Genomic DNA, 19,957 nt, shown 5'->3' on the forward strand with positions numbered 1-19,957 from the left:
CATGATAGTTCAGAATTTGTTGATTCCACTTTGGACACAATTCCCATCTCCAGTCCCTGCAGTACTATATATCCCTCTGTTTAAACAGATTTAAAATAAACAGTGATAGCACAGTGATTATAAACACAAAGACACAGAATTAGAGTTATTTCAATTCAGTCCCTCTGTGACCACTTCAGTACCTTTAAAACTTAAATGTATTCTTTCAGTCATTCATTGCTTACAAACTAAAGAAAAAAAATCAAGAAAATGACTGCTGATTGCACAGTTCTTGCTGAAAATGATGTAGTCATATAGAAAATAGGAATATGATAAATTACCTGCTCCAGGTGTTGAACATGCTAACTCCATCAAGCTGACCCCACTCCACTGGAAGAACCAGCCTCCAGCTGGGGCCTGGGAAACCAGTGCGTGACCCGGCCGAGAGTCCAACTCCGTTCACAGTGGCGAAACCTTAAATCCAGCTGGTTTTCCAGGAAGGCCACACTTCTGATCTCTTCTTGTAAGTAACCAGTGCCCTTTCAAAGGAATTTATGACTCTACAACGATCTTTACCTTTGACCCAAAATACATACCCTGTGCAAAATTGATGCTTTACTTCAAATTCAAATATTTCTAATTTTTTTCTTGAATAAGAAAGACCCTCAAATTCTTAACCTCAAGCACTGGTGGTGCCCACACTGACAGTCTTTCCCAGACCTCCACCCTCTCTCCATCCCGCGCCTCCCACCCGGTAGTCCACCTGGCTTTTTCAAGCCTTCTGTGATCTGACTGCACACAGTCACAATCTATACTGGCCCCTATTTGCAACTTCTCAATTCCAAGAGGAAACGTTTCTTGAAGACAAGGACCATTACCATACCATTCGAATCTCCTTCCCTCCCCCGTCTTCTACACAGTCCTGGACACATTGTAAATTCCAGTGGCCCATTTTAATTTATTTTACAAATACTAATACAGTGCTTACTACAAGTCAAAGAGTCGAACATAAATTTATTGTTGGGAGAGGCCAATTTAAATAACAAAGTGTTATTTTATACCTATTAAAATAGTAAATCCAAACATGCAAATTACCATACAACCCAACAATTGCACTGTTGGGCATTTATCCCAGAGAAATGAAAACTTATGCTCATACTAAACCCTGTAAACAAATGTTCATAGCAGCTTTATTTGTAAAAGCCTTGATATCCTTCAATAGGTGGATGGTTAAACAAACTGTGGTACATATATACCATAGAACACTATTCAGCAAAAAGAGAGATGAACTATTGATATACTCAACAACCTGGGTAAGTCTCCAGGAAACTATGCTAAGTGAATAAAGCTAATCCCCCAAAGCTGCAAACTACATGATTCCATTTATTTAACATTTTTGAAATGACAGAATTTTAGAAATGTAGAACAGATTACTCCTTGCCAGGGGTTGCAGAGACAGGGAGGGAGGAGGGGGTGGTTATCACAGGACAACATGAGGAATCCTAGTGTGACAGAATTGTTCCGTGTCTTCACTGTGGTGATGCAATCATGAACCTACACATGTGGTACCATTGTACAGAACTAAATGCACACACACACACAAACGAGCACAAACACACAGCACCAGGGAAATCTGAATAAGACAGCTGGATTGTATCAAATGGCCAGGATGTGATATTGTGCTAGAGTTTGACAAAATGTTACCACGGGGGGAAACTGGATAAATGGAACATGTGCACCAGAATCCTCTGTATCATTTCTTACAACTGCATCTGAATCTACAATTATTTCAACAAAAATTTCAGTGAGAAAACTAATAAGCCAACAAAAAAATCTCAACCTAGTAAGATTTGTATATTTAACGAATACTTATATGGTGCTTACTAACTGCCAGGTAATATTTTAAGCACTTATTTGTTAACTCATTGACTCCTAACAACCGTGTATGGCATGTACTATTATATTCCCATTTTACGGATGGAGAAATGAAGTACAGAGAGGTTAACTGAATACGTTGTCCAAAGGACACATAACTAGAAAGTGAACAGATGAACCTGATTCCCAGGCAGGCAGCCTAGATCCAGAACTCTCCCCTCAGAGATCTCTGCACTTCACCCTCGAAGACTGGGGGCCAAGAAGCACACTAGACTCCGAACTCTGCCCGTGCGTCTTCTGGAAGATTCCCACAATCCAGACCAAAAGAATGACAAAGCCTTCCGATCAGAAAGCCAACCATAAACATGCTGTCCACTTTAAAGGAAGTAAACAGAATTACTGGATTCTAACATAAAACCATCCAAGGGCGGGAGGATGAATACTTCTAACACTTGAGAGCAACTTGCCACAGAGTAAAGCCCACTCTTCCTTCTGTCACTTTTGCCAACAGAGGTTCGAAAACGGCGAGAGCAGTTCTACGCATTTGGGAGCACATTTTAGAGGGAAAGCATGAGGAGCCCTCAAAAGCACCATGCGGCTGGGAGCAGACGAAAGGGGAGGGCTGACAGAAGAGCGTGCAACCGCATCACGCTCACACCCCCTCAGCCCAGCTCTCACAGTGCTGCTGCGCTGTCACCAGGAGCACCATATCTTCCCCACACTCTCGGAATGGGCTCCATTAGCCCTCTGCCTTATCAGCTTCGAGCCCACAGGCTCTTACAAACGCCAGCCGATGTGGGCCCTGGGGATTGAAACCCAGAACCCACGTGGCATTCCAAGAGTTACGGGCCTATAGCAAGGCAATCTGGCTCGGAAGACTTTCAGATTACCAAGTGGGGAAGGCAGGAATGTCACTGCCTCTGTGGGTGGACACGGGGACATTTATCAAAAAGACAGCTACCATGAAACCACAGGCTCCTTTTCCCAGTGCAGTGGCCTAGAGCTGGGGTATGTGCGTGTGCATGTGTGTGTGGACACGCATGCATACAAACCAAAATTATTTTAGCAGAGAAATCATTTCCTGAGATTCAGTGCTAGAAAGGGCAAAAGGAGAGCTAGACCTGAACCTTTCAAAAGACAAACTCCCAACAGGGGGCACTTAATGCTCATCGTGAGCACTCTGGCTCAATTTCCGCCAGGTAAATGATGTGAACAGTCTGTCATCTATGGTCCAGGCTGATACGATGCACCACTCAGAAAAAAGGGAATGGGTACCAGAGAGTAGGGCCAGACACTTTACTGGTTTCTAAGGCAGGAGCTCATAGAGATTCTCAGTTAAGCCTTGGCTCATCAGTCGATGAAAATTAAGCCCAACTGTGAATTCCTGGCTGGAAGAAACTAGGTGGAAATAAAGTTCTTCAAATCTGATCTTGAGAAAGAACAATTGGAAATGGAATTGGGAATGGTCACCAGGAAAATGGAGTCTCAGCTCCCTCTGTCACAGATATCCCCAAAAGACTCAGGTCCATGTGTCAGTTTTCACATTTAAGCGGTACTTTTATAACAAGGATCCATAAATTTCCGCTCCCACGTCAGAGAGAGGCAAATGAAGAGATTGCTCTGTAGCCCACCCTCCATCCCTCACTTCCTGCTTTGGTTGCTGGCAAGAAAACACATGATACCTAGAATCCGTGTCAGTCACTCTGTGAAGAGGAGGCCACAGATGTGAGGACAAGAGCATCAGTGGGCATGGAGAGGTGGAGGGATGGGAACACCCTGGGCCACTGAAGACCCTGTTGAACCACTAACGGGATTACCTGGTCCCGTTTCAGCCAGCCCCAGCTTTCCCCTCCAGACTAATTGTTAAGCAGATGATGACTGTCCCTCTAGTTTAAACCACTGTTTGTTAGGTTTTTGTTGGTAGTCAGACACTTCTTAATTGGTACAATTCCCCCACAGTGGATTTGCTCAAAAATTGTATTATAGCTGCCAGTGTCACATTCCCTAACTGGCCCGAGGCTGAAACTTGAATAAAACCTGTAGGTCCCTTTGTCCTAGTATCTAAATCTGAAACCCCCAAGTAACAGAACGTAGCGCCAAAAACCTAGCCAAGCTTGTCACCTGGACATCTGGGGTTAGTGCCAAAGGCACAGCAGATAAACACAAAGACATGGAAAGGGAGGGGAGAGGAGGGTGGGAGAGGGGAAAAAACAGGAAGAGGGAAGTGTAAGGGAAAAAAGAGAGATGGGGAAGAAGCCCTCTTTAAGAATGTGCACTTTTTTTAAGGGATGCCCTCACGCTTTTCAAAATCAGCCTGCTCTGAGTAAAGCCCTGTGTGCTGGATCTCCATCATCACATCACTCTGGAAAGGCTAACTGCCATCAGCGGAGCCCCTTGGCTGCACGGTGCAGACGTGTGAATGACCGATGGGCTTCTTGTGCTGCCTGGGCATGACTTGGCGGGGCGAGACATATTTTACATTAGCTTAGGTCCTGACATTCTATCATGTTCCCTGTCAAGAGACCAAATAGTTCTTGGAACCCCGCACATCAAGTGACACATAACAGAACCCTAGCAAATGAGCCGGCTCTCTGCCAAGTGCCCTTAAATTAAAGGCTCTTGTTACCTCTCTCACCTCCACTGCCGTGGGCTGGCCGGCAGGGCTGGGAGCAGAAGTCTACTGAAGAAAGGTCACCATCCTTTGCCAACATCTAGGGTACTTCTCAAGGAGGCAGTGTAACAAGGTATGGGGCTATTTGCAATTGGGTAGCCTTTGGTGATCTGTATCACTGAGTCAGGAACTAAAAGTGCGACAGAGCAGGCACCTCAGGCTCTCGATGGAGCACTATCAAAATGACACCTTCCCTTTCCAGCCACAAGCTGTCTTCAGTGAACCTTCTCCTGCCACCCCAGGGGACACTCAATCAGGCTGTAAGGGGAGAATCTCAAAGGCCACCTCACATGACTCTGCCTGGAATGCCTGCAGCCCAGTGGCAGGAGTGTCTGTCCCCTCCTTGCAGGGTGTCAGTGCTCTCGCAAGGACGCTAAGTCCTCACAGGAGGACAGGATTCCTCTCAGACTACTGCCAGCAAGGGCATCTCCTGGTGGGGAGTCGGGAGCTTTCTCAGTACTTTCCCCTCTGCGCCCTCAGACACTGCCGTCCACAGTCTCTTCTTCTGGCTCACGTTGCTCCCCAGCCCATCTTCTGTATTTACTGGGCGCCTGCTGTATGCTCAGAAGCATGCAGGGCATTACAGGTTGATGTCAGGAGATATAAGGCACAGTCTCTGCCCAGAGGACATGCGATCTAGATAGGACATCTAGTTTAAGAAACAAGGGCTTTCTTTTTTTTTTAAATGTGAGGAAATCAATAACGACAGAATCGATGGCATGCTGGTATGGGAACTACTTGGATAGGAGTTCAGAGGAGGGAGGTGTCACCAGAGAAAGGGACGGTCGGTGAAGACTTCTTGGAAGAGGTGGAACTTGAGCAAATGCTTCAGGGAGGGGTGAGGGCCAGACAGGGAGGAAAGAGAGAGGGGATGGTGATGGCAGAAGCGTGACAGCTGTAAGGGACAAGGTGGGCTCAGAGACCAGGAAACAGCCAACATGGTGGCATCCAAGGGGTAGTGAGACGTGAACTCACAAAGACAGGACGTGCAATAGGCCCGGTTAGCTGCAATGGCAAGCTAACAAACAATGCGTCATGTTTCTGCCTCTGGACACCTCTGTATCCCCAATTCCCAGCACAGGTCTCCCTCATACTCAGCGCTCCACAAACGCTGATGATCGAACAAATAAAACTTATTAAGCAACCTCAGCCATGCTGGAGGCCCCAAACCAAGACACAAGACAATACCTAAAGGCGAGGATTGCAAACGCAAATGCCCACAGGGCCAGGCAGGTAACAGAAGTGTAGCTGGCTCGCAGCAAGAAATGGGGAGCAGTGGAGACTACTGAAAAGTGGACATCCCATCTTCAGGGGGACTGTCTCTACCCAACTTCAGTCCAGTGCTGCTGCCAAGGTACGTGAGTCCAGTGTTTCCAGATCTTTCGATTGTTATGTGAAAACCTCCAATTTGTAAATGTTAGCAATGAATTTTAAAAAAACTGTGCAGGCCAAACAAAACACATAATTTAGAGCCATATTCAGCCTGTTAGCAATCTTTGGCTGTCCAGAAGAAATTTCTTTGTTCAAGAATTTTATAGTCTAGGGACCGGCCCAGTGGTGTAGTGGTTAAATTGGTGGGCTCTGCTCTGGCAGCCCTGGGTTCATGGGTTTGGATCCAGGTTGCAGACACACACACCACTCATCCAACCATGCTGTGTGTGGCATCCCACATACAAAATAGAGGAGGATTGGCACAGATTTTAGCTTAGCGACAATCTTCCTCACCCCCCCAAAAAAATAATTTTATAGTCTAATAAAGTCCCCAAGGAAAACTAATCTATGGTGGTGACAGGGGTGAGAATGAGGTTTCCTTTGGGGGCAGGAGCCTATGGACCAGAAGAAGTATAGGGAGACTTGCAGGGGGCTGGCAATGTCCCATGTTTTGATCTGGATGGTGGTTAGAAGAGTGAGGACACATTTGAAAATTCATCAAGCTACAAACCTAAGAGTTGCACACTTTCCTATACATAGGATAAAAGTCAATTTAAAAAGTACAATGACAAGTAAATATAGAGTCCCCTAGATTGTGCTTTCAGTAGTGCTACTCCTTCACCTGGAATTCCCTTCTGCCCCTCCCTCTTTGCACCCTCTGCCACCCTACTTATCCTGTAAGGGTGCCCAGGCAGCACCACCTCCAGGAAGCCTCTCCTACCCCACTCGAAAACAGTGGGCCCATCTGGGTGCTCCCAGATGCAGCCCAGTGAGCACTGCCTTCACCTGGCCCAGCACTCCTCACCTCCTTGTCTACCTCCCTCGGAGCCCCCGAGGTCCCGGGGACAAGGACTGGAGCCTGGGCCTCGCACACAGTGGGCATCCAGTAAGTGTCTGACATGATTGCCTCCTTTTGGCAATCAGCAGATAGAAGGACGTCTCCACCTCACCTCATCTCTATTTTCCTAGAAGAGACCGAGCATAGAGTCTGGAAACATGAGATCTGAAGAAAAAAGCCAGGGGCCTAGCTTTGTCCTGAGTGAGAAGCTGTGGGGCGTGAAGAGACACGTGCATGCAAGGATTTAAAGTGTGATTCTCTTGCAACCAGCTGTGGTGACTTCCACTGAGAGAGGAAGTGAGTGTGTGTCAGATTCTTAAATCACATCCCTGGTTGGAGCCACTCTAGGCTGGTGGTGCTCAGACTTTAGCGGGCAGCAGAATCACTGGAGGGTTTGCTAAAAACAGATTTCTGGGCCCACCCAGAGATATGGATCAGTAGGTCTGGAACAGAGCCTGAGAACTGTCATTCCTAACTAGCTCCCAGGTGACACTGATGCTGCTGGTCCGGGGACCTTCCTGTGAGTGGCACCAGACCAGACAAGGCAGGAACTACAAAACATCATGACGCATCAGTCTTCTTTGATTTGCTCATTTAACAAACTTTTATTAATCTCTACCATGAGCAAAGCTGTATAAATGATGCAGACATAAGTAGAGCCGGTAGTTGTGTCCTCATCTTTGGTCACCAGAAAATGGAGTGCCACTCTGTAGCGCCCTTCACGAGATTTGCTGTTGAAGCAGAAAGGCACACCAGCTTTCAGCCACTCCACAATGCTCAAATGGCCTCAGGTTCAAACTCCCGACTCTGAGAAGAAAGTTTTCAAGGTCCACTCCCATCAGCGAACTCATCCACTTCCCCAAATGCCTCCAATTAAAGAAGTGATTTTCCTGGGTTGCCCTTCACTATATCATCTCCTTCACTGAACCAGAAGAGGAGCTGGTTGTAGTTTTTTGTCCTCAAGGCTGGGCAGGGGGCAGATGAATTTCCCTGGAGACAAAGCCAGCCAAAGCTCTCCAGCAGAGTCAGAGGGTGGAGGCAGCCTTCCAGCAGACAGGCAAGCACACTGCTCTGAAATAGCACCCTCTCCCTGTCCCGGGCAGGAGCCGCGTTCTGACAGATTCAGTTACGAGTGAGTGCCTGGGCATTAAATCTAAACGGCCCATGATATGGAATGCCTGGGCAGCATGCTGTCAGATTATTTATGCCCTCTGCACCTGTGGAAGCCCAGATTTAATTATTTATTTCGCGTTCAATTTCCAATCCTGGGCTTCCAGGCTGCAGAGGAATAAAGCACCTCAGCTAAACTGCAGGGAACTTTGGGTCACAACTCAGCAGGGGCCGGAAAACTGCAATTTCATCGCCCCGGGATATCATCTCACTGTCTCTCTAAGGATGTCCTAAGAAATTCAATCATGTGTGGAAGAGTTGAAGAACCCTTTGAAGTGACAATACCTGAAAAATTCAATTCTGCGCTCTCAATGAAAATGTAACCCAAGAGGTAAAGGCAACCTTTGAACCACAAACATGATACTCCGCTAGTATATCTTTCCTGACACACATCTGACTTGCTGTAGAAGGCTACTGGCCAGATTTCTTCCCATTCTTTGGGTAGAGCATATTTCAAAATTGTAGGCACTCCCAAGTTAAACACCAGTCAGCTTCTCATGGTATCTGGATAAAATGAGATACTAAGGTACATTCTAACAGAATTAGTTCCCCTCTTATGGTAAGATCCAGTTTGCTGTTGTTGAAAAGCCTATGGCTTGGAAATTCCTATTTTAATGCAAACCATCATCAGCTCTTCGCTTCAAGCAGAGCTACTCAGAATTCAAACCTCAATTCTTCTCCATTTGTCTCTCCCTACATTAGTAGCTTGAGTCCAATCTCCTGTTGCAATGAAACGGTTCGATTCCCATTTTGCCATATTTCCCTCTGTAGCGAGAATATCACCTTCCATATACAATTCTGGAAGGCTTGCAAGGCCCTGCACGAATTCCCCTACTGCTTCATTACAGTCCCCTTCCCCTTAAAGGCGGCTACTCACGCTTCCAACGTAAGGGCCAACCCAGCCCCAACCAAGCCAATAGTGCCTGGCAAGGAGCCACTCCATTAATAGGAACAGACAAAAAGGTGCTAAACTTCACAGTGTGGATGGCAGAATCCTCTTCTGTTTGAGAACCAAGGCTGCCTTTTGGTTTTGGTTTCATCCCTTGTTCCTCCCAACACAGAGGAAGTTGCCTGTTTTGTGTGATTCTGCATTTTGCATCATTGGGTATCTATGGTTAGGACGGTGTTTGGCACATGGCAGGTGCTCAATAAATAACTGTTGAATGAATGGCTCTCTACCAGAAAACACCCACCCTGAGGACCAGGTAGAAGCACAGGAGAAAGTCACAGAGCTCCCACACCACACAGACGGTCACAGAGCTCCCACACCCCACAGACGGTCACAGAGCTCCCACACCCCACAGACGGTCACAGAGCTCCCACACCCCACAGACGGTCACAGAGCTCCCACACCCCACAGACGGTCACAGAGCTCCCACACCCCACAGACGGTTACAGAGCTCCCACACCCCACAGACGGTCACAGAGATCCCACACCCCACAGAGGGTCACAGAGCTCCCACACCCCACAGATGGTCACAGAGCTCCCACACCCCACAGACGGTCACAGAGTCCCACACCGCACAGACGGTCACAGAGCTCCCACACCCCACAGACGGTCACAGAGCTCCCACACCCCACAGACGGTCACAGAGCTCCCACACCCCACAGACGGTCACAGAGCTCCCACACCCCACAGACGGTCACAGAGCTCCCACACCCCACAGACGGTCACAGAGCTCCCACACCCCACAGACGGTCACAGAGCTCCCACACCCCACAGATGGTTGATTCTGCTGGCTCTGTCTGACCCAATTGCTGAAAAAAACTTAAGACATTTAAGCTTGAGCCAAATATATCATTGGTTCGTTCTGTTGTGCCAATTAAATGGGCTAAAGACCATGTAAAAACACAGTCAGTTTACAAGAGTAAGGATAATTGTCAGCTGATAGCGACATTTTATCAAAAACTCCGTAGAAGCTTTACAATCTAAACTATAGGTAACTAGTATGCTGGAAACATTTTTATATAGCCTGATAATCTTATATACAGTTGCCTACTTTCAATGGGTCACAAGACATACAATAAAACATTTTATTAAATATTTGACAAAAATAGAATACATATCAACAATAATATATACAAGCAAAATCTTCATCTTCCTTGGTACTCTACTTGGTAAAGAAATAACATGCCATTTAAAATGAGAGTTTCACTCTTTGGCAAGAAAGTAATAAAATCAAACAGACAGAAGTAACTATTTTGCCAACAGTTCAGTTTAAAAATTGTCAAAATTGAGATGGACAAATGCCTAGAAACACACAATTTGCAAAAACTGACCCATGAAGAAACAGAAAACCTGAGAAGACCTGTAACATGTAAGGAGATTGAATCATTAATCAAAAGCCTCCCAACAACAACAAAAAATCCAGATGGCTTCACTGTGAATTCTACCAAATATTTAAAAAATTAACACCAATCCTTCTCAAACTCTCCCAAAAATGTGATGAGGAGGGAATGCTTCCTAACTCATTCTATGAGGCCAGCCTAACCCTGACACCAAAAAAAAAGACAATTACAGGAAAAGACAATTACAGACCAATATCCTTATGAGTACTGATGCAAATTCCTGAATAAAATACTAGCAAATTGAATTCAGCAGCATATTAAAAGAATTATACAGAATGGTCAAGTGGGATTTATTCCCAGTATGCAAGAATGGCTCACCATACAAAAATCAATCAATGTAATATACTACATTAACAGAAGAAAGGGGAAAAAGCACACATGATCATCTCAATTGATGTAGAAAAAGGATCTGACAAAATTCAGCACTCCTTTATGATAAAACTGCTCAATAAACTAGGAATAGAAGGGAGCTCCCTCAACATGATAAAGTCATTTATGAAAAACCCACAGCTAACATCATACTCAATGGTGAAAGACTGAAAGCTTTTCCTCTAAGATGAGGAACAAGACAAGGATGCCTGTTTTCATCATTTTATTTAACATAGTACTGGAAGTTATTGCCACAGCAATTTGACAAGAAAAATAAATAAAAGGGACTCAAACTGGAAAGGAAGAAGTAAAATTATTTCTGTTTGTAGATGGCACAATCTTATATGTGGAAAACCCTAAAGATTCCATTAAAAAACTGTTGGCGCTAATCACAAATCAGCAAAGTTGCATGATACAAAATCAACAGTTGCATTTCTAGACACTAGCAATGAACAAACATTAAAGGAAATTGTAAAAACAATTCCATTTATAATACCATCAAAAAGAAGGAAATACTTAGGAATAAACTTAACCAAAGAGGTGAAAGACTTGTACACTGAAAACTGCAAGGCAATGCTGAAAGAAATTAAAGAAGATGCAAATAAATGGAAAGACATCCCATGTTCATGGATTGGAAAACTTAATAACATTGTTATGATGTCAATACTATCCAAAGTGATCTATAGATTCAATGCAATCTCTATCAAAATCCTAATCCTAAATTCAAAATCCTAATGAAATTTGGCAGAAATAGAAAAACCTGACCTAAAATTAATATGGAATTTCAAGGGACCCTGAGTTGCAAAAAAAAAAAAAAAAAAAAAATCTTTAAGAAGAAGAACAAACTTGGAAGACTCACACTTCTTGATTTCAAAACTTACTACAAAGTTATAGTAATCAAAACAGTGCAGTACTGGCATAAGGACAGACACATAGAACAACGGAATAAAATAGAGAGCTCTGGAAAAAGCTCTCACACACACAGGAGGAAAGAGCCATCTTCTCCACAAATGGTGCTGGGAAAACTGGATATCCACATGCAAAAAGAATGAAATTGGACACTTACTTTATACACTATACAAAAATTTACTTAAAAGGGATCAAAGACCTAAACCTAAAAGCCCAAACTATAAAATTCTTAGAAGAAATCTTAGGGCAAAGCTTCATGGCAATGGATTTGGCACTGATTTCTTGGATTTGACACCAGAAGCACAAGCAACAAAAGAAAAAATAGATAAAATGGACTTCATTAAAATTAACTTTTGTTCACTGAAGGACACTATCAAAAGAGTAAAGAGATGTGAAATGGTGCACACACGGTAGAAAACAGTTTGGCAGATCCTCAAAAAGCTAAACATAGAATTATACTATGTCCCAACAATTTCACTCCTAGGTATAGCCCAAAGAACTGAATAGCAGGGGCTCGAACAGATACTTTTACGCCAATGATCATGGCGGCATTATTCACAATAACCAAAACATGGAAACAACCCATGTGTCCCCCATAAATGGATAAACAAAATACATACAATGGAATACTATTCAGCCATAAAATAGAATGAAATTCTGATACATGCTGTAACATGGATAAACCTTGAAAACAATATGCCAAGTGAAATAAGCCAGACACAGAAGGACAAATATTTTATAATTCCATTTATATGAGAAACCTAAATGAGGCAAATTCATAGAGACACAAAGTAGACTAGAGGTTACCAGGGGCAGGGGAAGGGAGGAATGAGGAGTTATTGTTTAATGGGTACAGAGTTTCTATTTGAGAAGATGAAAAAGTTCAAGAAAGAGATAGTGTGGATGGTTACACAACATTGTAAATGTATTTAATGCCACTGAATTGTACACTTAAAAATTAGTTATGTCATGTGTATTTTATCACAATAAAAATTGGCCTTAACTGTTCATTTGAAATCACTCATTTCCAGGATTAAAAATAACTGATATCATTCAACATATTGATCTGAAGGCCCCATTTAAGTCTTTTTTAATACCCATCATCTGCAGAAAGCACTTAAAATGGTGAAATCTCTTTTATGAGTGACACAATTTGACGATCAAATGAAAAATTCATTCTAAATATTTGCAGTCCAAAACCTTTCCCCTCCTTTGATTGTATCACAGCTTCTTGATAATACCAAGAATACCAACAAATGAAAACACTTCAATAGGTTTTATATACCATGTCTGTTGTCACTAAATGCACAAAACGCCATCACCGTGAGGCCAGACTGTGGGACTAGAAGCAACAGAAGCCTCTCTCTCCATGGAATTTCACTTAAAATAAACGCCTCAGATTTTTAAAGAGCCACTACCAGCCCAGAACAACACCATGAAGTTCCAACAAACAGGATGTAAAATAGTTACACATGATTTCAACGTGAAACACAGATTAAACAGTTGCCCCATCAAAAGCAAGCAGCTGCTCTGAAGCTCCCGCCCACCGTGCTGAGAAGGGAGGCTGGCCCAATATGACCAGGGCTCTCGATTTTCAGGAGAAGTTAGAATTCTGGATTTCCTCCTCTCTCTGAGTCCTTAGTCTCCTGATTTTTCTTCACAGCACTTGTTAGCTGACATTCCGTCATCTGTGCATGTGCTTCCTTGTTCACATCTGTCTCTTGGAAGCTAAGCTCCACAAAGGCAGGTTTGTTTTTCTTGTTCACCCCTGTCTCTCCAGCACCTGAGCAGAGCCTGGCTCATGGGAGACCTTAATCAACATGTGCTGAACCAAAAGAGTACAAGAGTTGGGCTGGATGACGGATTCTTGTGCTGATGGGAATGCTCTGTATCTTGACTGTATCATTGTTAATATCCTGGTTGTGATATTGGACTACAGTTTTCAAGATGTTATCATTGGGGAAGACTGGGTAAAGGATACACAGAATCTTTCTGTATTATCTTATACAACTGCATGTGAATATAACGATTTCATAATAAAAGTTTAATTTTAAAAAGCTTACAAACAAAAACTTAAGCAAACAAACAAACAAATGCCTAAAAGGAATTCTACAAAATACCTGACCAGTATTCTTTATTTCCCCAATTTTATTGAGAAAGAATTGACATACATCTCTGTGTAAGTTTAAGGTGTACAGCATGATGGTTTGATTTACATATATTGAGAAAGGATTACCATAATAGGTTTAGTTAACACCCATCATCTCATATAGACACAATAAAAAGAAAGGAAAAATTTTTTCTCCTTGTGACGAGAACTCTTAGGACCTATTCTCTCAACAATTTTCCTATATATCATTCAGTAGTGTTAATTATAGTCATCATGTTGTGCATTACACCCCTATTGCTTATTAATCTTAAAACTGGGAGTTTGGGGGCTGGCCCTGTGGCCTAGTAGTTAGGCTCAGCAAGCTCTGCTTCAGTGGCCTGGGTTCGATTCCTGGGCATGGACCTACACCACTCACCAGTGGCCATGTTGTGGTGGTGACCCACATACAAAATAGAGGAAGACTGGCACAGATGTTAGCTCGGGGTGAATCTTCCTCAAGTGAAAGGAGGAGGATTGGCAACAGATATTAGCTCAGGGCCAATCTTCCTGAAGAAAAAAAACAAAAACAAAAAACTGGAAGTCTGTAACTTTTAACCACCTTCCTCCAATTCCCCCTCCCCCAACCCCAGGGACCACAGATCTGATCTCTTTTTCCTATGAGTTTAGTGGGAATCTTTTTGGTTTTCGTTTTTATTAGACTCCACATATAAGAGAGATCATACACTGTTTATCTTTCTCTGTCTGACTTATCTCACCTAGCAAAATGCCTTCAAGTTCCATCAATGTCGTTGCATGCAACCTGACCAGTATTCTTTGAAATTGTCAGGATAATAAAAAATAAGGAATGTCTAAGAAACTGTCACAGACTGGAGGAGACCAAGGAGACATGATAACTAAAAGCCATGTGGGATCCCAGAACAGAAAAAGGACATGAGTGGAAAAACTGAGGAAATTTGAATAACGTCTATAATTTAGTCAAAAGTATTGTGCTCAAAGTTAATTTCTTAGTTTTGACAAATGTACTGTGGTTATGGAAGCTGGTAACATAAGGGGAAGCAAGGTGAAGGATATATAGTAACTCTCTGTAGAATCTTTGCAACTTTTTATTAAATCTAAAACTATTCCAAAACAAGTTTATCTTTTAAAGAAAACATAGCATTAAAAGAGAAACTTCCGATAATGCAGCAGCTGGTTAACTAGAACAGCACCTGCTTTACTTTTCAGATAAAAATCATGTAAACATAAGCAATAAAAAAGTTGGAGTGTCCACTCTTACAAACAATTATGCTGTGATTTGAATACAAAATCCCTCACCCAAAGTCCTTGGGGCCAGATTTGTCTTGGAATTTATAATCTATTTGATTTCAAAGAAGAAACATGACCGTGTGCTGTACATTAAACCAAGTGAGGTCCAGGGGCAGCATTTCGTCATCAATCACATGAACGTTTCCTGAGTAAGACACATGAACAGTCACACCACATGGCATAAATGAAGACTTCAAACAGCCACCCATTCTTTCAGGTAAGATTTTGTTGCCAAATAACTTTGCCAAAAACTTTCAGTTTTCAGAATTATTTGGATTTCAAAATAGTGAATAGGGGATTGTGGACTGGATTAATAGCCTTTCAAATGAATAAAGCTTTTGGTTTTTAATGTTAAACTTCCAAATTTCTAAAAATTACCGTCACCTCATTTTTTTTTCTGTCTCTCTCTCTCTATTTTGTTTTTTGGGTTTTTTTTTTTTTTTTTTTAACATTTTGGAGTAGCACTCAAGACCCAGAGACAACAAGGGGGCTTCTAGAATGTTGATAACATTGTATTTCTTAATCTAGGGCTGATTAGAAGGGTGTAAATTCAATGAGCTGTGCACATACGATTTGTCCACTCTTCTGTATGTACGTTAAATGTTGACAGAACGTTTTCTTCAAAAGCAGCAATCACAGAATGAAATTTAAAGTCACAAAATGTTAACATTGCAAGAAATCCTCTCTCATTTAAGATGTAGTCCGTTCCCTGTGTTTCACAGCTCCAGAGTGGTGAAGTGATCTTCCCAAGGTCACACAGCAATGCAGTGGGAGAAGTAAGTGTCCCAGCTCGACTCCTAGTGCAGAGTTCTTTCTGTTATGCAAAAACACGTGATTTCTGTTTCAAACATTTGTTCTACAATATGTGTTACTAATTAACTGGGAAAACTTGTAATACCATCACATTGGAGTTAAGACCACAATATTTTTTGCTCATTTAGATTTATTTTTTCCCATGAAATTACTGAACTGACGTCTGGATCAGATATCTCCGTTTAATTCGGTGTAACTATGCTTCTCTCTAATAACGCGTAAAACCATCAATGACCATAAATACGATTTAAGTGTTTCGTCACATCATCCAACTTAATCATTCAGCTATAAATATATCATGCATGATTTAAATCACATTGATTGGGCTCATCACTAAAACAATGTTAATTAACCCTCTGGTTAGCTATGACATCTGAAGGATGGAAAGAGAAATATGACTTGGGCGCTTTCGACTTACGTACTTTTAATATCTTAGTACTTTCCCAGTCAATGTGATATGACTCAGCTTTTCCTTTTGTTGAATTTACAGTCTTGCCCTCGTGAGTTTACAGTCCTGCTGCACGCAGCTGAACTGGGGCTGTGTTAGCACTGAGCTTTACCAAGAACACAATTTAATGATTTCTTCCACTGGAAAAATAATCAAGAAAGACACATACAAGCAGAAAATTCCAAATGCCAGGCATCTGTAAGAACCTGGTTCTCTCCGATCAAACTGTAATTTCCATAAAAGAAAACCACGGTCAAATCAGAGGTTCTCAGCTGGGCTTCAGACTGTGAACTCCTAACATTGTATGCTAAACTGTGTGTGTGTGTGTGTGTTTTTGAGGAAAGGAGGCCCATATATCAGAATCTCGAAGGGAGCCATGGCCTTGAATAAAGGAGGGGGCAAGGGGCAGAATCACTAGCTACTATAAATAAATAGAGCAAAGTGAGGTCTGGGCAGGAGACCCCTAGTTTCCATTTCAGGTTTCATAAAATATCTGAAGAGCCCGGACAACATCATACAGCACTGGACCTTGGACCCTCATAACAGCCCTGGGAGGCGGGCAAGAGATGTGGCTCCATTTTGCAGACGAGGAAAGTAAAGAGCCTGTGAAAGCTTTGAGGCTAATAAACGTGGATGCAACATTCTGGGAATTCAGATGCCATTTAACCAATCCCCATCAGAGCCACATGCTTGTTTATAGTAAGTACAGCTGAGGACTTGAAAGTTCTCTCCCATCATGTCTGCCTGCACCATTGTGCTTTTAAAAAAAAAGGATCTCACATTATGTAAAAGGATTATAGAAATGCAATTTTCAGTGCATGAGTTTTAATTTACGTTTTATACAGCATGCAAAAAAAGAAAAGAGCCCCACTTTTCTCATTACCTCCATCCCACCTCCATACCCTCCCACCACCCAAGGCTACCTCAAATCCATCCTTCATTTTCCATTTTCCTTCCAGTCATTCCCTTTCCAGACACTAAAGCCACCAGTGGTAGAAATGTCTCTCGTTCTGTGTCTCCCAAACCAGGAGCTGGGTGTCTTTTCCTGCCCATCCTCCCAGAGGTCTCTCCTCACTTCTTCACCTCTCATTATGGACTCCTAGGGACTTGCTGACCAAAATAGCAAAGAAAAATACATTCCATCGCCCCTTCCTATCTAGGTGTTTAAATGCCAGAGCTATCTTTTCACTACCCTATGACCATACTGAGCATGGACACAGCTGTCAACAGAAGAACAGAAAACAAGAAAGTCCCTGTGAGTTTGACCTGACAGAAGACAGGTTTGTCACCAGTCTCCAAGTCAAAAATAGATCACCCACTGCTCGGAAGGGCACAGGGCACTTTTCTACTCTTATCTCAGAGGCCTCCAGCAGTTATGTGAGCACTTGATGGAATGAAATGTACAATCAGCGATATGCTTTCGAAATTACTTCTTTTTGACAGGCCCGCCAAGGACAAGATGACAATGAATCCGTAAGGTCGAGGGTGAAAGTGCTGCGCTTCCACTGTGATCACAAACCCCAGAAAGGACAGGAAGGGCCCACACAACATCTTTCCCAAACCAACAGCTGGTCCAATCGCCTCATTTTATAAAGGAGCAAACACACTCTCCACTTCACTTCAGGCACGTGGTGCTGTCTGAGAGGCAGATCAAGGCACATTTGCCAGAGTTTTTGTGAATAAATTTACTTCTCAAGATGTTAGGATCTATCATAATCATCCAGATATGTCACCACGGTCCTCTTGACCTGTCTCCTTCACATTATTTTTTGGCAGTGATGGTTTTGGTGGCCCTAAGTGTCAGGAGATCAACATCTGACTCAAATATGTGACTTTAATAGGTTGTCTCACACACAGTGAAATAAATACATGATAACACAGTCCATGATTCATTTTTGTAAACTTTAAAATAGTATTACTATCTCGACTTTTCATCCAATTCCTCAACCAGACAAGATGAACAGATTATACAGAAATAATAGCATGCTAGAGTTTTGGATGCAATTTCTCAGTTACCAGTGGGAACCAGCCTGAACTTCCACAGAACTCTGTAGCACAAACATTCCTACCCTAAAGAAGGTGGAAATGAAGCTGCAGTTAATGAGGTTCTGGCTTTTAGTGAATTCTGTCCAGGACAAGATCAGAAGCTCCCAGATTTTTCCTTTTTTGACTATAGCAATGCCTTGGGAAAATGACAATTCTTTGCTTTCTTTTTTTTCCTTAACTGATACTGTGGGAAAATTTTCTATGAATTTCTTTAAAAGCTGAGTGAATTTGCTCATCCCTTCCCCAAAAATTAATTAGTTAAAAAAAATCTTTCAAAGCGAGGAATACAACCCCGCTCCTCGTCACAGGATGCACTGGGATTGGTCTCTCTTCCTTTTCTATCATCATGACCACAGAGCCAGAAGTGAAAAACATTTTCTGAAATCATCTAAAGGGCTAACAGAAACATAAGAGCCACACGCACTGGCTCTTCACCGATCTCCCATGTGGTTACTAAAGGAATAATTTTAATTACAGTCAGAAATAGAAGCTTCTCCTTTTTTAGAAAGCTGACAAAATATTCATTTTGTGTTTAAAAACAGATCACACAACTAGAAGGACCCGCAACTAAAATATGCAACTATGTACTGGGGGAATTTGGGGAGAAAAAGCAGGAAAAAAAAAAGAAGAAAGATTGGCAACAGTTGTTAGCTCAGGTGCCAATCTTTGAAAAAACAAAACAGAACAAAAATGATATAAATAAATAAAAGCAGATCAGAGGCTTACATTTTGGAAGACTGTTTGGCTTTCTAATTGAGGCAAAATCATTTAAACTGACATTTTACTCTACCTAGAAATGTGCCTACAAAAGCAACGCAACTCAATTTCCTTTAAACTCTGCTCCTAAGCCAGGCTTTTCACCCTTCAAGTTTCCCAACAAATAGAATAAAAAGAAAGCTCCTAAAGAGCAAGAGAAGAGGAAGAAGTAGTAACTTGGACCATACTCAATTCAAACTGGACCTAGCATGTACCAGAAAATACTACCGACTCCTCCTCCATCCGAGAAGATTAATGAAAACCAATTACCAGCTCCTGACCGGCTCTAGTCACTCTAAGGCTGCCACTCCCACTGCAACCCAACCGGCTGTGTGGTAGACTGAGCACATAAAGTTGGCTAGTGCTTTGGGCTGAAAAATAAAACTGCCCTCTGCCATTAACAAGTTAATGAAATACAGACCTATTAGGTCTGAGGTCACCGGATGCCCACAAAGTTGTCATTGGAATAAAGCCAACTATGAAATCAAGAGGGTAGTCAAGAATTCAATGAGACCAACGAAGTCCAAGAAAGGTGACATTTGGCAGCAACTTCAAAAACTGTAATCGTCGTAATCCAAAAAATAAAAGGAGCGTCTATGAGTCTGTACTGATATAAATAATTGATGAATAAATTAACGGAGGCGAAGGAACAGCTCTTTCTTACAGAAGAATTCCAATTAACAAATACAGAAGAAATGCGTGAAATAGAAATTCACGTTGAAACACCACAGGAGTAAGTGTTGGAGACAAGCTCCATTTACGGATGCTAAAATTAGCAGCTGAAAGTTTGAGGTGAAACAGGATATTTGCATAATCTTACAGTGTTTTCCTTGAGATATTCTTAATTACACGGGGGGGGGGAGGGGGGAAGCAGCTGTTAACTCTACA

At 42.5% G+C, this 19,957-nt stretch overlaps 1 protein-coding gene and 1 long non-coding RNA gene across 3 annotated transcripts in view; both read right to left on the reverse strand.

Moving 5' to 3' along the window:
• The window catches only part of RBM20 (RNA binding motif protein 20), a 189,713-nt gene that overhangs the window by 134,077 nt on the left and 35,679 nt on the right, over positions 1–19,957 (reverse strand). The gene's annotated exons all lie outside the window — the stretch shown is intronic.
• Positions 14,789–17,361, reverse strand: LOC106837555 (uncharacterized). The gene is made up of 2 exons (XR_001399661.3): positions 17,191–17,361; positions 14,789–15,820 (listed from the first exon to the last, which is right to left on the reverse strand). It is a non-coding gene; the product is annotated as an uncharacterized lncRNA (long non-coding RNA).

This window comes from Equus asinus, chromosome 2 (genome assembly GCF_041296235.1).
Source record: "Equus asinus isolate D_3611 breed Donkey chromosome 2, EquAss-T2T_v2, whole genome shotgun sequence".
NCBI classification, from domain to species: Eukaryota; Metazoa; Chordata; class Mammalia; order Perissodactyla; family Equidae; genus Equus; species Equus asinus.